Source organism: Ahaetulla prasina, chromosome 1 (genome assembly GCF_028640845.1).
Source record: "Ahaetulla prasina isolate Xishuangbanna chromosome 1, ASM2864084v1, whole genome shotgun sequence".
NCBI lineage: Eukaryota > Metazoa > Chordata > Lepidosauria > Squamata > Colubridae > Ahaetulla > Ahaetulla prasina.
Window position 1 is genome coordinate 56993653 of NC_080539.1, and position 17206 is coordinate 57010858.

Below are 17206 nucleotides of genomic sequence, written 5' to 3' on the forward strand. Positions count from 1 at the left end.
GATCACCCCTTATGTTTGATTGTATGCCAATTGACTTTTTTTTTTAAAATAGATGGAGCTGATAGATTAATAGCATTTTGTGTTTCAAGGGAGAAGTGTGAGCAAGACTTTTGTGTACTTATGTCACTATAATCAAAAGCAACAGTTTAGTGGAGACCCAGGGACTTTGGCCAAATATGCTAAAGAGCAGTCTGTCCTGTGTCTGTTTTCTGCTAGGAGACAGAACAGGCATACATACATATACACATACATACATACATACATACATACATACATACATACATACAGGCTAGGATGATGCACTATGCCATATGCTGTAATAATGGATAGCTCACTTGGAAACTAAGTTACTTATAATAGAGTTTCGTTTGTGGAGGTAAGAATTAAAGGCATTTCTTTGACTCAATTACAGAATGCAAAAATACAGCTACAGACAAAGAATTTCAGCTGTGATGTAGAAAGAAGAGTAAATGCCATTTCAAGACAACATATAAAGCAAGAACATTTGTAATTTTCTGTATTTTCTCTTGGGGAATTTAATAATTACATTCAACATATGAACAGTCTATTGTCATGTCTGCAAATGCTGTTCATATGTATACTCATTTGCACACTTATATTCACTTGCTCACAGTCTTGAATATATATATATTGTACCAAATTTGTGTTTGCTGATAAAGAACTAAAGGGAGACTAGTATAGATCTATTTCGAGCTATTTAGGGGCAGACCAGGTGCTTTGACAGAAAAAAACTTAATCTCTCCCCTGGTTCGGTTGATAAAGGGAGGAGAACTTGTGGCTCAGAGGTTAATACAGCTGCCTAATATGTAGGCAGCCCAAGTTCAAATCTGAGTAAGGGCATGGCTAGCTGATTAGAACTAAATAGCTTGAAATGGATCTAGTCTCCCTTTATTTCTTTATCAGCAAACACAAATTTGGTAGTTTGTTGTGAAAGCGACTGCCTGAGGGCTCCTGGATGGGAGTTGAAAGACGAAAGGGAAGCAGTATGCTCCGTCCCATATTGGGGCAAACCAGGTGCTTAAACAGAAAAACACTATATATATATAAAGCACGACCAAGGACCAGAAGCCAGACCGCAGCTGCAACATTAGCCATTTCAAACCCCTCCAATCCATTCATGCAGCAGACTGACACCCACTATGAAGATGTAGCACGACCACAAAGCCAAACAACAGCTATGCAGGTCACCAGCTCAAATCCCCCTGCAGCACAGACTAGACTGAGCACAACCAAGCCCCCACCAACACAGGACACACCCCCAGCCAATCAGAGCACAGAAAAACCCCCATCCAATCAGAGCACAGCCAAGCTCCCACCCAATCAGTTCAAACCCCCACTAGCAGTTAAAAGGAAGAAACAGCTGCGATCACACATTGCTCCCAGAAGCACGAAGCTGAAGCCTGAAGATGACGAATGAGACTTCGTCGAAACGTCGCCAAGACACTTCCAATTTTACACGGGAGAAAACCCGAACAACCAAAGACCTATATATATATATATATATATATATATATATTCATATTCTTGATGAATGTATTTTTATTCTCCTTATGTACGCTGAGAGCATATACACCAAAGACAAATTCCTTATGTGTTCAATCACACTTGGCCAATAAAGGATTCTATATGGGGTGGCAAGTGAAAGCTTCACTGTGAGGCTTGTTAGTCCCCAAAATGTTACTGAGTGGAAGCTGAAGGAGGGAATTTGCTGCAATTTTTTTCCTTTATAATGTATTCTATTTCAGATTAACACAATAATGATCATCAGTGCAGCAATTTCTCTAACAAATGATACAATACTAAATTTCTTTCTTTCTTAAATTTTATATGCCACCCGGAGAGACTTTGGGTGGCTTACTTTAAAAATAGACATATAAAAACAATTATAAATATAGGAACAATTAAAATTACAAGAATTAAATAGACGAAAACCCAAGGGCTCACCCTGAGCAGGGGTGGTACCTTCTTCTGTCACTGAACCAGCCAGATCCAGCCTAAAGCATTTTCATTGGCATCCGATGCCAACCAGCAGAGAAGGCCAGAGGGGTGGGGCAGACTTCATCTTTGGTAGCCAGATGTTCCAAAAGGCAGAGCCATGGCAGAAAAGACTTTTCTCCTAGACCCTGCCAGTCAAAATTCCTGCTAGAATCCCAGTTGGCCTCTTCTGTTGGAATGCATGGGATGGGCCTGTCCAGCAGTGAAATGTAAAATTTGTTACTATCGGTTCTGTGGGCGTGGCTTTGTGGTGGTGGGGTAATGTGACTGGGTGGGTGAGGCCAACTTTTTTTTTTTACTTTTAAAGTGCTTTTAAAAGGCTCTGGCAATCAGGCAACTCAGCTGGGATCGCCAGAGCCTTTTAAGAACATTTTTACAACCTCTTCAGCTGAAGAGGTTGTAGAAAAAATGCTTTTAAAAGGCTCTGATGATCCCAGCTGAGCCACACGATCATCAGAGGTTGTTTTTTTTACTTTTAAAAGCATTTTTTTCGGCCAAAGAAAAAATGCTTTTAAAAGTAAAAAAACCCACAACCTTCTGATGATCGTGCGGCTGAGCTGGGTGGGTGGGTGGGGGGCAGAGATTTTTGCTACCAGATTGGGTGATCCGGTCCAAACTGGGAGCATTTTACCCCTGGGCCTGTCCCATTGTGGGCAAGACACTTCTTCAAAATGACTCTTGTATGATTACAAGAGTAATCATGTAATGAAGCATGAGCAAGTGATGCAACCGTATACTTGTGTCATGTCATATCATGCAAATACATAAGACAGGGTATTTGTGTAATAGTGTCACCACAACTGTTGTCATTTGATCCTTTTTGACCCCCCCCCAGACGCTCATAATTCAAAACCAAAGAGATGCTGCTTGCAACATTCTATTGGTGAGAAAGGCTGATACTGTGTGATATTCCATAGCCAATAGCTATTCCTAAGAAGATTATATACAGTATCTTATGAACTGTAGGGATATGGCCTAATTATCTCACTGATAGGGATATTGAATAAATTTGTTTTTATGCAAACTTACCCAATTTGTATTTTTCAAAGCATGGCCACTTAAAGCCAAAATCAACACTTTTCAATGTCTACAGGTTTCTTTTTTTAAATTTGCCGCTAAATATGTGCATAAAAACATGCATAACATAGATGAATGTAAGAAAATCCTCCTCGCCATTATGCTGGGAGAAATTGCTTTGAAAAATGGATGTACCAGGAAACATATGAATAAAAATACATCCATTTGGATAAATACAAATGTAAATGTCTAAGAAAATTTTAGGCAGACTTTTAAAAAATTGCAATAAAAAATGTCGTAAAAAGAAAAATGGAAGGCATGCAATGTTCAATAACACAACTTCATAATGTTGGCTGTTTATTTTAAGGGCTTTAATTGGTTAAAGCAGTAGTAGTCAACTTGGTCCCTACCGCCCACTAGTGGGCGTTCCAGCTTTCATGGTGGGTGGTAGAGGTTTTGTCTGATACTGAAGCGCTTTCCTTTTTTTTAATTTAATTGACTTTTTAAAAAAATTTCATAGCATTATTTAAAAATATTTTCATTAGTTTTCATAAAATTCCCCGTGACAATTTAAATTTCTGAAAATATACTATTTGTATCGCCCACACATAAGTTTAGTTCATGTTACGTAAGTAAAACTAAATGGCGCTGTAGTGCGACTGCAAACAAAAGAGCGTCATCTCAGAATAGCTCCCGGATCTCCCCCCACATCACCCAGCTGTAACAGACAAGCAGAACTGGTAGCCCCACCCCCAAACCTACTTTATAAATCACCATTACTGTGGAACTGGTGGGCGGTTAGAAAATTTTACTACTAGCAGAGATACAAAAGTGAGCGGTAAGTATAAAAAGTTTGACTACCCCTGGGTTAATCCCTTTTCTCATCTTACACTGGTATTTCTTCCATCCATTCCATCAGGGGTGAAATTCAGCAGGTTCTGACAGGTTCTGGAGAACCAGTAGTGGAAATTTTGAGTAGTTCGTAGAACCAGCTAATACCACCTTTGGCTGGCCCCAGAGTGGGGTGGGAATGGGGATTTTGCAGTATCCTTCCACCAGGAATGGGAAGGGAATGGGGATTTTGCAGTATCCTTCCCCTGCCATGCCCACCAAGCCACACCTGCAGAACTGGTAGTAAAAAAAAATTTCACCACTGCATTCCATCATGTGGTAGCAACCAAGCAGTCTCTGTCCTTTGTGTCTCCCTTGCAAGTCTCCCTCCCCCTATTTCCCCACTGATGTAAATGAGAAGTGCTACATCAGGATTATCCAGAGCCTGTATATTATAAAGTGATATTGAGCAACTCTAGAGGATAGCTTACAAATGGGTCAGTTTCTACAGTTGGCTTAAAATAGGTAAATGGCTTAATCTCAGGCTTAGTACAAAATAAATTGTGCAGTCATTGGTGCATTTAGGTTTCATATTGTCACACATGTATCCTAGAATAAGACCTTGTCACACATGTATCCTAGAATAAAACACTTTCAGAAAATTTAGTGTATGCTAGCAAAGCAGGTGAGTCTGTAATAATGGATAGAGTATAAAACAGGGGTGAAATGCTACCATTTCACACTGGTTCGGGTGAACCAGTAGTAATAAAACCTACCAGTTCGGACGGACTGGTAGTAAAAAAATGCTACCAGTTTGGGCGAATCAGTAGTTTAAAAACTGGTATTTCCAACAATCAGCTGTGCCACGCAATTTATATTCTACCTCGCACGGCACAGCTGTTCCTCCCCTCGCTGTTCTACATTCCTTCTTAAGCCTCCTTTTTTTGTGTGCAGTGTGCATTTGGCATGTACTATGCATGCATGTGCAGTGTGTGTTTGGCATGCATTGTGCATGTGTGGGCAGCAAACTGGTGGCAAACCATGCAGGATTTCACCACTGGTATAAAATGAATCTCTTGAGGTTTACATTCTATTAAGAGTCTGTCCATCTTTGATTTCTCATTTTGTGCCCATTAGCCAGTCAACTCTTCATACATTGGCAGTACCCAAATATCATTAATTTTTGTGAGTCCATTTGAATTCATCCATTTTGGGGAGTAGGGATACTTCCTAGAGATTACTTACGCTTCTCCATATATGGAGGTTCTCTTAAGGTGCTGATATTACTCTGTTAAACATGGGATGACACCATGTTGACTCCATAATTAATGGTCTTTATAATCCAATTACTGTAAAAGATATGGCCATTTCTAAAGATACTAGTAATGAGTATGCCGGTACATGATATCATCTGATACTATCTTGCCAATCAAGTCATATTTTAGAAGACTTTCTTGTCACATAATCACCAATACAGTTACTCTAAAGGCATTTCTAGTTAGTGGGACTCAGCTTTAACCTTAAAGATAAAGTTAAAACTTTAACCTTAAATTGTCCACCGTGGACCTCATCCCATTCCTAAAAGGTCTGTAAGGAGGCGTGCATAAGTGCACCAACGTGCCTACTGTACCCATTTATTCATACTCATTTCTTGTGTTCATATTTATACCTGTTTATACTTATATGTTTATATGTCATGTTTATACTTACACTTGTATTCTCAAACATGCTTGACAAACTAAATAAATACAAAAATAAACTTCCTCTTTTAGCACTTTCCTCAAGTATGTACATTTTGCCACTTGGATATCTTTCCCCACTTTGGGGCAATAAATGCCCTTGACCTTATGAAATGCTTGTTGTACCTCAGGAAAACTGCTGAATACAAACATTCAAAACCACTCTTTCTTTATGTATTTTTAAAATTTAATTTACTCAGATTTTTATGCTGCTCCATTCAAGAAACAATGAGCAGTTTAGAGTCTGTATACAGAGTTATACATCACACAAAACTCCAAAACAGTCATTTGGGGATTTGTAAATAATTTGCCAAGTATTGCCTCAGAGTGAAGTTCTGACAGTATAAGCCATTAGGTCCCTCTTGATTACTTAAATTCATTTGATTTCCAAGAAGTCTGCAGGTTTATAAAAAGTATATTCAGGTTACAGAAGTAAGCTGTTAGTAGTTGAAAATACCAGGTTGACACAAAGTTGGGCAAGGATAGGATGATGGAATATACTGCTGCTAAAATAGACAAACACTGGGAATTTCAGGACTTAAAGTACAATGTTACAGGGGAGGGAGACCTTAGTGATTTCTCTTTTTGTATGGTCTATGTTTGTTGAGCCCTAATTAAAGAAGAAGCTTCTCCTTCAGCACAAAACTGATATTTGTATTAGTAATTTGACAGCAGGAAGAACTCAGCAAAAGTCAATGAAAGAGTCACCTTGTAAAATATTTTGTGTGCAACCTTACAGCTAGTCTGCTGTTGGATCTTAAATGTACCTCAAAGTGGGCTTCACTTGGATTATATAGATAGATAGATAGATAGATAGATAAATAGATAGATAGATAGATAGATGATGGTTGGATAAATGGATGGATGGATGGATGCAGAGGTAGTATTCAGCCAGTTTGGATCGGTTTGGGTGAATTGGTAGCGGCGACTGCAGGTTGGTCAGGCACATGCATGAAAGGCACACATGTTAGCAAAGCACCTGTATGGAAGGCTGGGCGCATGCATGGAAGCCATGCGCACACACAGCGAACATGCAGAAGGTTGGGTGTATGTGCAGAAGGCGCACGCATGCGCACGAGTGAAGCAAGCATGCGTGCACGCACATGATGAACCAGTGGCAACAACATGTGAAACCCACCACTGGATGGATGGATGGATGGACAGATGGATGGATGAACAGAGAGATGGATGGACGGATGGAGGGATATATGGATATATGGTGATAAATAGATTTGCAGGAAATAGTTATTAAACTTAGTTGTCCCTGAGATCAATTAAAGGTTACTAATAGTCTCAGAAGATCACTTGGCAAATTCATCATATTCTAATGTGATCACCGTTTCTTTTCTTTTCTTCCATCCTCTCAATAATAGATCCCAGGCACAATATTAAATGGGAAGGCACAGTACGAAAAAAAGGCCTCAATTTTATTTAAGAAATTGCAAGAAAAAATGGGCTTATTCTGCAGGATAAATGTAGCCCTAGCATTTCATAGAATAACACTGGTTTCTAATGAGGGAGAAAGAAGACTGACTCTCCTTAAAAAAATGGAAATGCAAGATTAACCCTACCGTTATTCCTCCATATATATGTCTCAAGGCTGCATCTTGATATAAAGATTTACATAGACATTGTACTTTCCATCCCATTTTGCCAAACTAATCATTCCAATGTGTTCTTCAGCTTAATATGACAACCTAAGTTAACAGAGGGCAAAGACGATATGCACTCATAGTAAGGGTGATGGTTGGAAGCTGTACATTGTTGTTTGGAGAAAGAGACTGAAAAAGTGAACACCTAAGCATTTATAAGTTCTTTGCTCCCTTCCTGCCTCAATACATCAGCCAAAGGGGAAATCCCTGCTGCAATTAAAATGAAAGTTTGATATCTATGGATCTATGGATGAAAAGTCATAAAAGTCAAGATGGCAGGCTTCTTCATGTGAGTCACACACTTTGCATGCATATATACGGGGGAACAGGGCTTTAATTGCACATTTCTGCTTGCCATCTTGATCTTTTTGACTCGTCCTGCAGATGGCCCTGATTTTCACACAAAGATCTCTTGGTTGTCTTATCACTAAATAAATGTTTAACCACTATCCTCTACTTCTGACAGCTGCACCCACCTTTTTTTTAAAAAAATCCTTGAAGAATTTAGTAAATTATCTTCTTGTTCTCCAAACTAACAAGGGCCGATAGAAACAAATGCAGGAGAAATTCACTGCATATCACAACTTCATAAACAGGAGTGGAAATCCAATCCTAAGTATGAAGGGCCCAATGGGGGAAGGACAAGCCTGTCACTTTAAGAAAGGTTCTGGCAGCTCCAGTGTTTCACTCTTGCTTCACTGAACTCCTAAATTCAACTTTTCCTTTCTCCCCCCTCCTCTCTCTGCCCGTTTCTCCTCTTCTGTCCCTTTTTATTTGGTTCGACCTTGGTCACTGATGACAAGGCTGCTTTTCCTGCCAAACCAATCAATAAGCTAAACAGAGAGAAGATGAGTATTTAGAATATGGGAAGCCAAACTCAAACACAGATAGGTTATCAGCCTAGCCCAGAGCAGACTTCTAAGCAAATATTTCATTAACAAATTTTTCATGGCAACTTGCATGTTAAAAAAAAATGGCAACGACAGGCAAGAGAGAACAGAGAGGGGAATAATGTAAGGGGCGGGGGGGGGGGGAGAAATAGGGCTAGAGGATTAGCTGTGGCACAGGAAAATTTGTGATTACTCATAGCACATACTGTCCTGCAGTCCTCTTAAATGATGGCTCATATCCACAGTCAACATGTCCATTGGACATCTTATGAGGAATTATGGGCGTAGACTAGTACAACTTTAGACCAATATATTGTAGAAGGTTGATTCAGGTAGCTAGGTAAATTCTCATCCAACAAGGTAAAATGTCATTGGTTGGGCAATCAGAACTTTGCATGAAAATTGACACAGTAGGTGTTGTTTCTGCTACTGATTTCTTTTAATCAGAAACAAAAACTCTTAGATATAATTTTGAAGTTCTGTGATCAAATGGACATGGGAGGTGTACATATTTACCAGACTCTCAAGTCACTTATTTTGCCGGGCAAGTAAAATGTAGATTTTCATCTACTTCTGTATTTCCCAGTGATATCTACTGGTTCGGAAATGATGGAAGATGTAACAGGGGAAATAACAGAAAGTGTTCTTCTCTGTTAGCTATTTAATCCAGGGACGAGAAAAGCAAGTTGAAATGAATTTCTATGAAAATATTAATATGGAAAATAAATTTCCGAACTCTTGAGCGATTATTTTGCACCTGATTTCTGAGGGTGGAATTCACCAACATCAGGCAAATCAAGTCAATAGAACAAGGCAGAACTTGTAGATTTGGCTAGTGCAGTTGTGCCCAACTTCTGTTTCCCTGCATAATATTTACAAAGGTAAATGTGGTAATTTCCTTCTTGTATTTCATCACTGTTTCTACTGCCATTTCTGACTAGCCAGGAGATACTGATTTAGAAGCTACTGCTGAGATTTCCACGTTCAGTATAGCAGAGTTTCTCAATTTTGGTAACTTTAAAATGTCTGGACTTTCACTCCCAGAATTCCCCAGCCAGCAAGGTGAGGCTTGCTGTATTCTGGGAGTTTTCTCTCTGTCTGTGTTTTCTTTCTTAATATAAAATAGAAACAGAAATGGGAAAAAAAAACAGAAAATGAAAGGGAATAGAGGATTTAAAATGGGAGAAGGGGGATGAGAAATAAAAAAGAAACAAGAAGCAATGACTTCTGACTTTTTGTGGGACAATAAGATACAAAATAAAGTTTACACTTTTTAATTATGCCAAATAGTAACCACTGGTCATTTCTATAGTAATAATCCACTTAATTCTCAAATTCCAAAGTCAAATTTCATTCTCCCCCCCCCTTTCATGCAAAAAGTCCAGAAGTAGTTTCCAAATAACCCCAAAACTATTTATATTCTTGTCCTGGATTAATGCTATCAGCTTTGCCATCTCTGCTGGAAATACTGGGAATAAAAGTCCATACATCTTAAAGTTGATAAAATTGAAAAATACTGCAACAGAGAATTGAACAGAGAAGTGATACCTTCCCCCATGTAAAGATCTTCAACTATGATCTTCACATGATTATATGGTTTAGGAGAGACTGTAAGTGCACCATTCAGTGAGATTCAGTTTTTGAGAAGGTCCTTCTAATGATTTTTTGATCTACTTTCTATCATAGTTTGTCTACAGGCTAACTGATTAATTTAATTGTATATTATAGACTGAGATTTTGAAAGATTAATGGAAATCCCTTCCATTTTCCATATAAAGTAAAAGTTCTCCCCTAGCAATTTTATATCGTATTTTTTTAGCAATGACTACACAAAATGATAAAATGCTGATATACTCTTCTTATAAGGCAAAGGGAAAGGAAATTATACATATACCAGGAAGCTATATACTTGGTATAAGTCAAATAGTTCCTTCTGGTAAAGGAAGATTCTGAATTGCTATCTACCTTTTGTTCAAATAAAATCCAAATCCAAATCCAACATAAAGTATTACAGCTTTAAGTACTGAAAGTATTTATTATTTTCCATACCAGTAATCCAATAGCATAATCTGAAGAGCTTCAGTGCTCCTGGAATATCTGAAAACCTGGTGGATTTGTCATTATTCTTTCATGCAGATTTTATTTTATAAAATATCCTGCATGCTAGGAAACTGTAAAAGAAATGATTTTTAATAGTGAAAGAACCTTGAATTCCCAATACAGATTGTTCTTTAAAATATTTTAATTTACAGATATGTTGTTTCCAGTTTCCTGGAATTTTCTCTATTTTTCCCCATATCTGTTCCATGACTTAGGACAAACCATATTAACTATTAGTTCTTATTGAGCTGCTAATCACCACATTTTTTATCTGATATAAATGAAAATAAAGCTAATAACTAAGTTATAGCAATTTATTTTACTGATTCAAATCTTATTCGTGTAGGTATTATTTATAAAGTGCACTATGCCACCAACCTTCAAGGTCATTTGATGATTTAGAACAGGGGTCTCCAACCTTGTCAACTTTAAGACTTGAGGACTTCAACTCCCAGAGTACCTCAGCCAGCTTTGCTGGCTGAGGAACTCTGGGAGTTGAAGTCCACAAGTCTTAAAGTTGACAAGGTTGGAGACCTCTGATTTAGAACAGGGGTCCCCAACCCTTGAGGTGTGGCCCATTACTAGCCATGACCAGTTTGGAATATTGTTCAAAAGTAAAGAACCTACATAGCCACTCACAGGTTACATTGTTTTCTCTGCAAGTGTAAACATAACCATATTTGGCTGAATTTGCTGCAGGCAGGAATTTTGGCTTAGAAGGATGTTTGCTCCATCCATATGAGACTGGTGACTAGTTTCCACTCCAGGCAAATATAAGGCAGTCACAGATGACAAGACTTTTTATCCTGTATAGATACACATTTTTATTTATTTATTTAAAGCACTTGTATAGCCGCCCATCTCACATCATGTCTCTGAGAAGGTGCATAATAAAGTAAAATAATCAGAAACATTTAAAAATGCACTTAAAATTAAAATTAAAAGGTGAAGAACAAGAACAAAAAAAGACACAATGGGGGCAAAGAGTACGTGTAAGGCAGCCATCTAAAGCAGGGATGTCCAAACTTGGCCCCTTGAAGAGTGGTGGACTTCAACTCCCAGAATTCTCCAACTAGCAACTTGCTTAACTTTATAGCTCATGCTGGCTGGGGAATTCTGGGAGTTGAAGTCCACCACTCTCCAAAGGGCCAAGTTTGGACACCCCTGATCTAAAGGCTCCACTCTATCATGGATTTCCCAAGCTCATTTGCAAGCTGAGGAACTTCAAGAAGATCAACAGGGTAGGGGCCATCCTCCCTTGGGGGAAATATAGTATAGGTGGGGACTACAACAGAGTGCTAGATAAGGCCTCAAGGTTGTTTAGGACTGCAGTACAATTGCCATCACCTAATAAACATTAGACTATGATAAATAAAGGGATGCGGTGGCTCAGTGGCTAAGATGCTGAGCTTGTCGATTGAAAGGTTGGCAGTTCAGCAGTTTGAATCCCTAGTGCTGCCTAAAGGGGTGAGCTCCCGTTACTTGTCCCAGCTTCTGCCAACCTAGCAGTTCGAAAGGACGTAAAAAATGCAAGTAGAAAAATAGGGATCAACTTTGTTGGGAAGGTAACAGCCTTTTGTGCGCCTTTGGCATTTAGTCATGTTGGCCACATGATCACAAAGATGTCTTCGGACAGCGCTGGCTCTTCGGCTTTGAAACGGAGATGAGCACCGCCACCTAGAGTTGGGAATGACTAGCACATATGTGCATGGGGAACCTTCACCTTTTATGATAAATAAATGCTGTTCTGAAACTGCTTTTATATGGTGGTACATTATATCAGATAAATAAGTAATAATAACAACAAACCCCATCAGAAATACATCTAAAACATTATTAGAGCTTATAAAATTCTATAATCTCAATCTCTTTTCCCAGGAAGGAACAGATAGAGGTAATGTTGTAAGGCATTCTTTTTTCTTTTTTTTTGCTTTTGGGTTTAAGAGCTTAGTTCTGAACAATAAGAAATGACCAGAGGCAAAACAATATATTCCTCTTGCTAACAGAATTGTAAAACTTACACTTCCAATTGCCTTTCCCCCCCTCCTGTGGATGGTATATTGATCCTTTTTATTTCTCTCCATTTTAAAACCACTACTTCAGATCCTGTGCCATTGTAATGGACAGTTAAGATGAATTTCTTCTGTATCTCAATCGTATGTGCACTTGGGCTTACACTGATCCAGAAGTATTCTGTAAGTCAAGTCAATACTGACAATTTTGTCTGGCCACAATCAGAAGCATTTTCCAGCCGTGTCACCTGTCTGAAAATGCCAGTCAGCAATTTTTCCAATTTTTTCTCCGTTTTATATAACTTCAGTGAATAAATTAAAAATATAAAGAAGAATTCATAGGTGAGAAGATTCAGAAAGCAACATGGGCTCACAGTACTTTTCACTTGTAGATTTCTATAGAATTTTCCATGGCATGGATGGATATGAAAATTAACCAAGCATTTATAGGGGGCAGGTACAATTGTCTCTAAAAGAAGTACAGTAGAACACTTGAACGATTCCCAAATTAAGTATATTAATGATGTTATGAAGAAACATTAAACTAGTAGAAAAGGTAAAGTACATGACGGATTGAAGAGGCTGTATAGAAGATTACAAAGACTTTTTTCCTCCCAAATACAGAACTAGAAAAAAAAATATCATTGTATAGAATCAAAAGGCTTCTAAAGATGGTTGAGATAATTTGTTGAAAGAATGGATACCTAAGCATTGCTGGAAAATGCTGAGAGAATGTTTGCCTTTGTGTTCTCCGAGGAGGATAGTTGCAGACAGATGCTAGAGATAAAACATTCATTTCTCAAGGGAGGAAGACAAAAGGGAAATAGTGAAGGAAAACATGACTATGCCAAACTAAACAATCAACAAATTAAAATATCTAAGGATATACTAATCTCATTAATCAGACTGGATGCAAAGTGGCCATTTAGACTATCTTGCTGTCTATAGATGTGGGAGTACAATATTTGGTATTGCACAAGTTCTTTCAAAATAAATCATATATTCATGCACACACACACAGACATTCACCCACACAGACACAAATAATATTACCCATATACTCATGCAGTCTGAAAGCTGAATAAAGAATCGATATTTTTCTCTATATAAAGAAAAGGCGGTTTCTTTCATATAGGTTGTAATCATTGAGAAATGTGTCTTGACTACAGTTAGAAAATAAGATAAAGTCCTTATTCTATAAGATAAGTTGAATGCCCTAGGAATTACAACATATGTTATTCATTGAACATAACAGCTGAGAAGAAAAGAATGACTAACAGGGGCAAGACCATTAATCTGTGGGCCCACACGGTATAACCACATCAAGGATCCATGTTAGAGATGTCCAGAAAAATGAAGTTTTCACTGTGCGGAAAAGATACGAGAAACACATTGTAGGCAGTAAGAATAAAAAGAACATTGGAAACCAAGTGGGAGGAGTAGAAATAATACTGGCTTCAGATTTAATGAAATAATAATAATAAAAAACACTATCTTCAAAGAGGAGGTTGAGCCAAAAAACCTGCGGGATTTTTTTTTTTAAGTTAAGTTGAAGGTTGAAAGGGGACAGTTACTGATATGATTTCTGGCCTTTGGTAATCCTTCTGAAAGCATATCAGACAAAAGATGATTTCCCAAGGTCAGCAGGGAGGGTGTGGGGTTGATCTACCTCCACAGATGTAAAGATCCAGCTGGGATGGCAAAATCAGAAAGAAATTCATCAATGGGGTCTACAGGTCAAATGAAGAAGGTGTTACATATGGATCCGTGTTGGGTTTGATTTTGTTCACTTTACATAGTCCCAAAATACTTTGATGGAAAATGGTATAGCAACAGACACTGATGATATAAAGCTTGCCAGGGTACAAAGGGGGTGTAATAAAAGGGAAGTGAGGGTGGTGGTACTTAAATAGGGTCAAGAAACCATCTAGCCCCAACTGTGTTAGGCAGTAGGGAAGGAAGAACCTGGGGATGATATGATTGAAAGCAAACCTTTGAAAAGGCTTTATGGGAAAAAAATCTATTCAGAGAATTCAGATAGAACAATAGTGTTCCCTTCCCTTCTTTATCAGGCTTTTAGTAGAGAGATTGGTTTCTATCAGAAACATTACTGCAAATGCTAAGCTGCAGACATTTTGATTTTCTCATTAGCTACCTATGGAAAAGGACATGCAGATATTTTCAAAACAAGAAGAATCACCTGCCTGTTTTCTAAATTCATATCATTAAACAAACGATCAAATAAGAGATGTCATAGATTCAAGTGGAATAGAATAGATGTTTATACATAGTGGCTTGATCTGTAACACTAGACCATTAATATGCAAATTGACACCTATAAACATGTTTAAGCACATTTTTCAGAATAGAATGTATATGAAAGCCATCTATATTATCTCAGATTATGATTAAAAACTACTATGGATATGAATCATAATTAATGTGAATTACGGGCTAATAAAATAAGGATATCCGATAGAGGAGCAAAAAATAAAAATCTGACATATGTATGTATATGTATATGTATATGTATATGTATATGTATATGTATATGTATATCAGTGGTGAAAAGTAAAATTTGTTACTACTGGTTCTGTGGGCATGGCTTGGTGGTGATGGGGTAATGTGACTGGGTGGGCGTGGCCAACTTTTTTTTTTACTTTTAAAAGCATTTTTTCTACAATCTCTTCGGTCAAAGAGGTTGTAGAAAAAAATGCTTTTAAAAGGCTCTGATGATCCCAGCTGAGTCGCGCGATCATCAGAGCCTTTTTTTTTTACTTTTAAAAGCATTTTTTCGGCTGAAGAAAAAATGCTTTTAAAAGTAAAAAAAAACTCTGAGGTTTGCGCAGCTCAGCTGGGCATGGGGAGGGGTGGGCAAGGATTTTTGCTACTGGTTCTCTGAACCACCCACCGCCATCGCTACCAGATCAGGCGATCTGGTCCAAACTAGGAGCATTTCACCCCAAGGTATATGTATATGTATATGTATATGTATATGTATATGTATATGTATATGTATATGTATATGTATATGTATATGTATATGTATACGTATATGTATATATATGTTTGTTTCTCAAACTGAAACTACTCTTTGAAAAGAGAAGATGAAGTCAGCCAATTGGAGGCATTCCAAAGAAGAGATTTATTTTTGAGAATATTAAAATGAAATCTTGTTTCTAGCTACTTTATATTTCTTTATAAGTGTATGATCTGCTCTTACTATCTTTGGAGTTTCCTCGTTTTTACAACTTCTTTGGCTAAAGAGATGAACATTGAACATAATATAATTATATTTTTCATTAGATGCTACTGAGGAAATGCCATTATTTCCAAATTGATGTACTTTGTTGATCATATAAATATCAATAAGGCAATACAATAGAATCACTTGCACTCTTCTGACCTGCACAGTTACTATTTTCCTTTTGCATAATTTTTCTGGCATTTGCATATTAGATGAACCTTTGCCCAAACCAGGTTCCTTGTCTCATAAATAAAACTCTTCTCTAGATCTTTTCCCTATTGAAATACTTTTGCTGTGATTTTCATAGAGAAAGAAACTTGCATTGACATAACCTCAGCCTATTTAATAATTACCTCTTCAGCTTTATTTAGAATCATTATGTGAGCAGCATTTGTCCTTGGAGGCAGACATATCAAGCCAAGTGAAAAATGTCATTTTAATTTTATGGAAGGATCCCTCTTGGTCATCCTTGCATTATCCTCTCAAATTTGTATCTTCTCAAATTTCAAGGAGTACAAACTAGACTGATCTCTGGCCAGATCGTTTTTTATTTCATTGATTAAAATTAAGTCAAAATCAGATCTACTGTCAACCTGTTCTGATTTTATTAGCTTAGGAAAGGAGCAGCTGATCTGCTTTTATTCATCTGTAAACATTCATTTTAAACAGAACAAAAGTAATGAGAAATTGACTACTTTTACTTTCTGTACTAATTTTAAAATCTCATTTTCTCCATGTATATCTACCTAATAGTATTTCGTTTGAATGATATCTATTCATAGCTAATGATAATATATAACATACTAAAACTAACAACAAAGTAATTTAATAGGATGATTGCTAATGTGTACAGCAGCTATGAATATTTCATACTTAATTCCACAAAAAGAACAAATATAACTCACCTCAAAAATGTACATACTGTAGGCAGATCATGATGAAAATAATTAAGCAAATATATAAAAAGCTGCTACATGGGGTTAAAATATGATGCATTATTTCTAGCTATATTCTTCTTACCTTACATGAAGATAAGAATAGAACTAGAATTCTTTTATTTTATTTATTTATTTATTTTGTCACAACAATATATGTAGGTATCATACAAAAAGATTATATAGTATATAAACACATATATGAGTAAATATTAGGAGGTATAAGCATATATATATATAGGAAGAAGAAAAGAAAAACAATAGGACAGGAACAGTAGGCACGTTTGTGCGCTTATGCATGCCCCTTATGGTCCTCTTAGGAATGGGGTGAGGTCAATAGTAGAAAGTTTTTGGTTAAAGCTTTTAGGATTATGAGAAGAGACCACAGAGTCAGGTAAAGTATTCCAAGCACTGATGATTCTGTTACAGAAGTCATATTTTCTGCAATCTAGATTAAAGTGGTTGACATTAAGTTTAAATCTATTAGTTGCTCTAGTATTATTGTAATTAAAGCTGAAGTAGTCTTTAACAGGAAGGACATTACAATAGATGATTCTGTGAGTTAAACTTAGGTCTTGTCGAAGGCGACGGAGTTCCAAGTTTTCTAAGCCTAGTATTTCAAGTCTAGTGGGATAAGGTATTTTATTGTTTTCAGAGGAATGGAGAACTCTTCTTGTAAAATATTTCTGGACACGTTCGATTGTATTGATGTCAGAGATGTGGTGAGGGTTCCAAACAGGCGAGCTGTATTCTAGAATTGGTCTAGC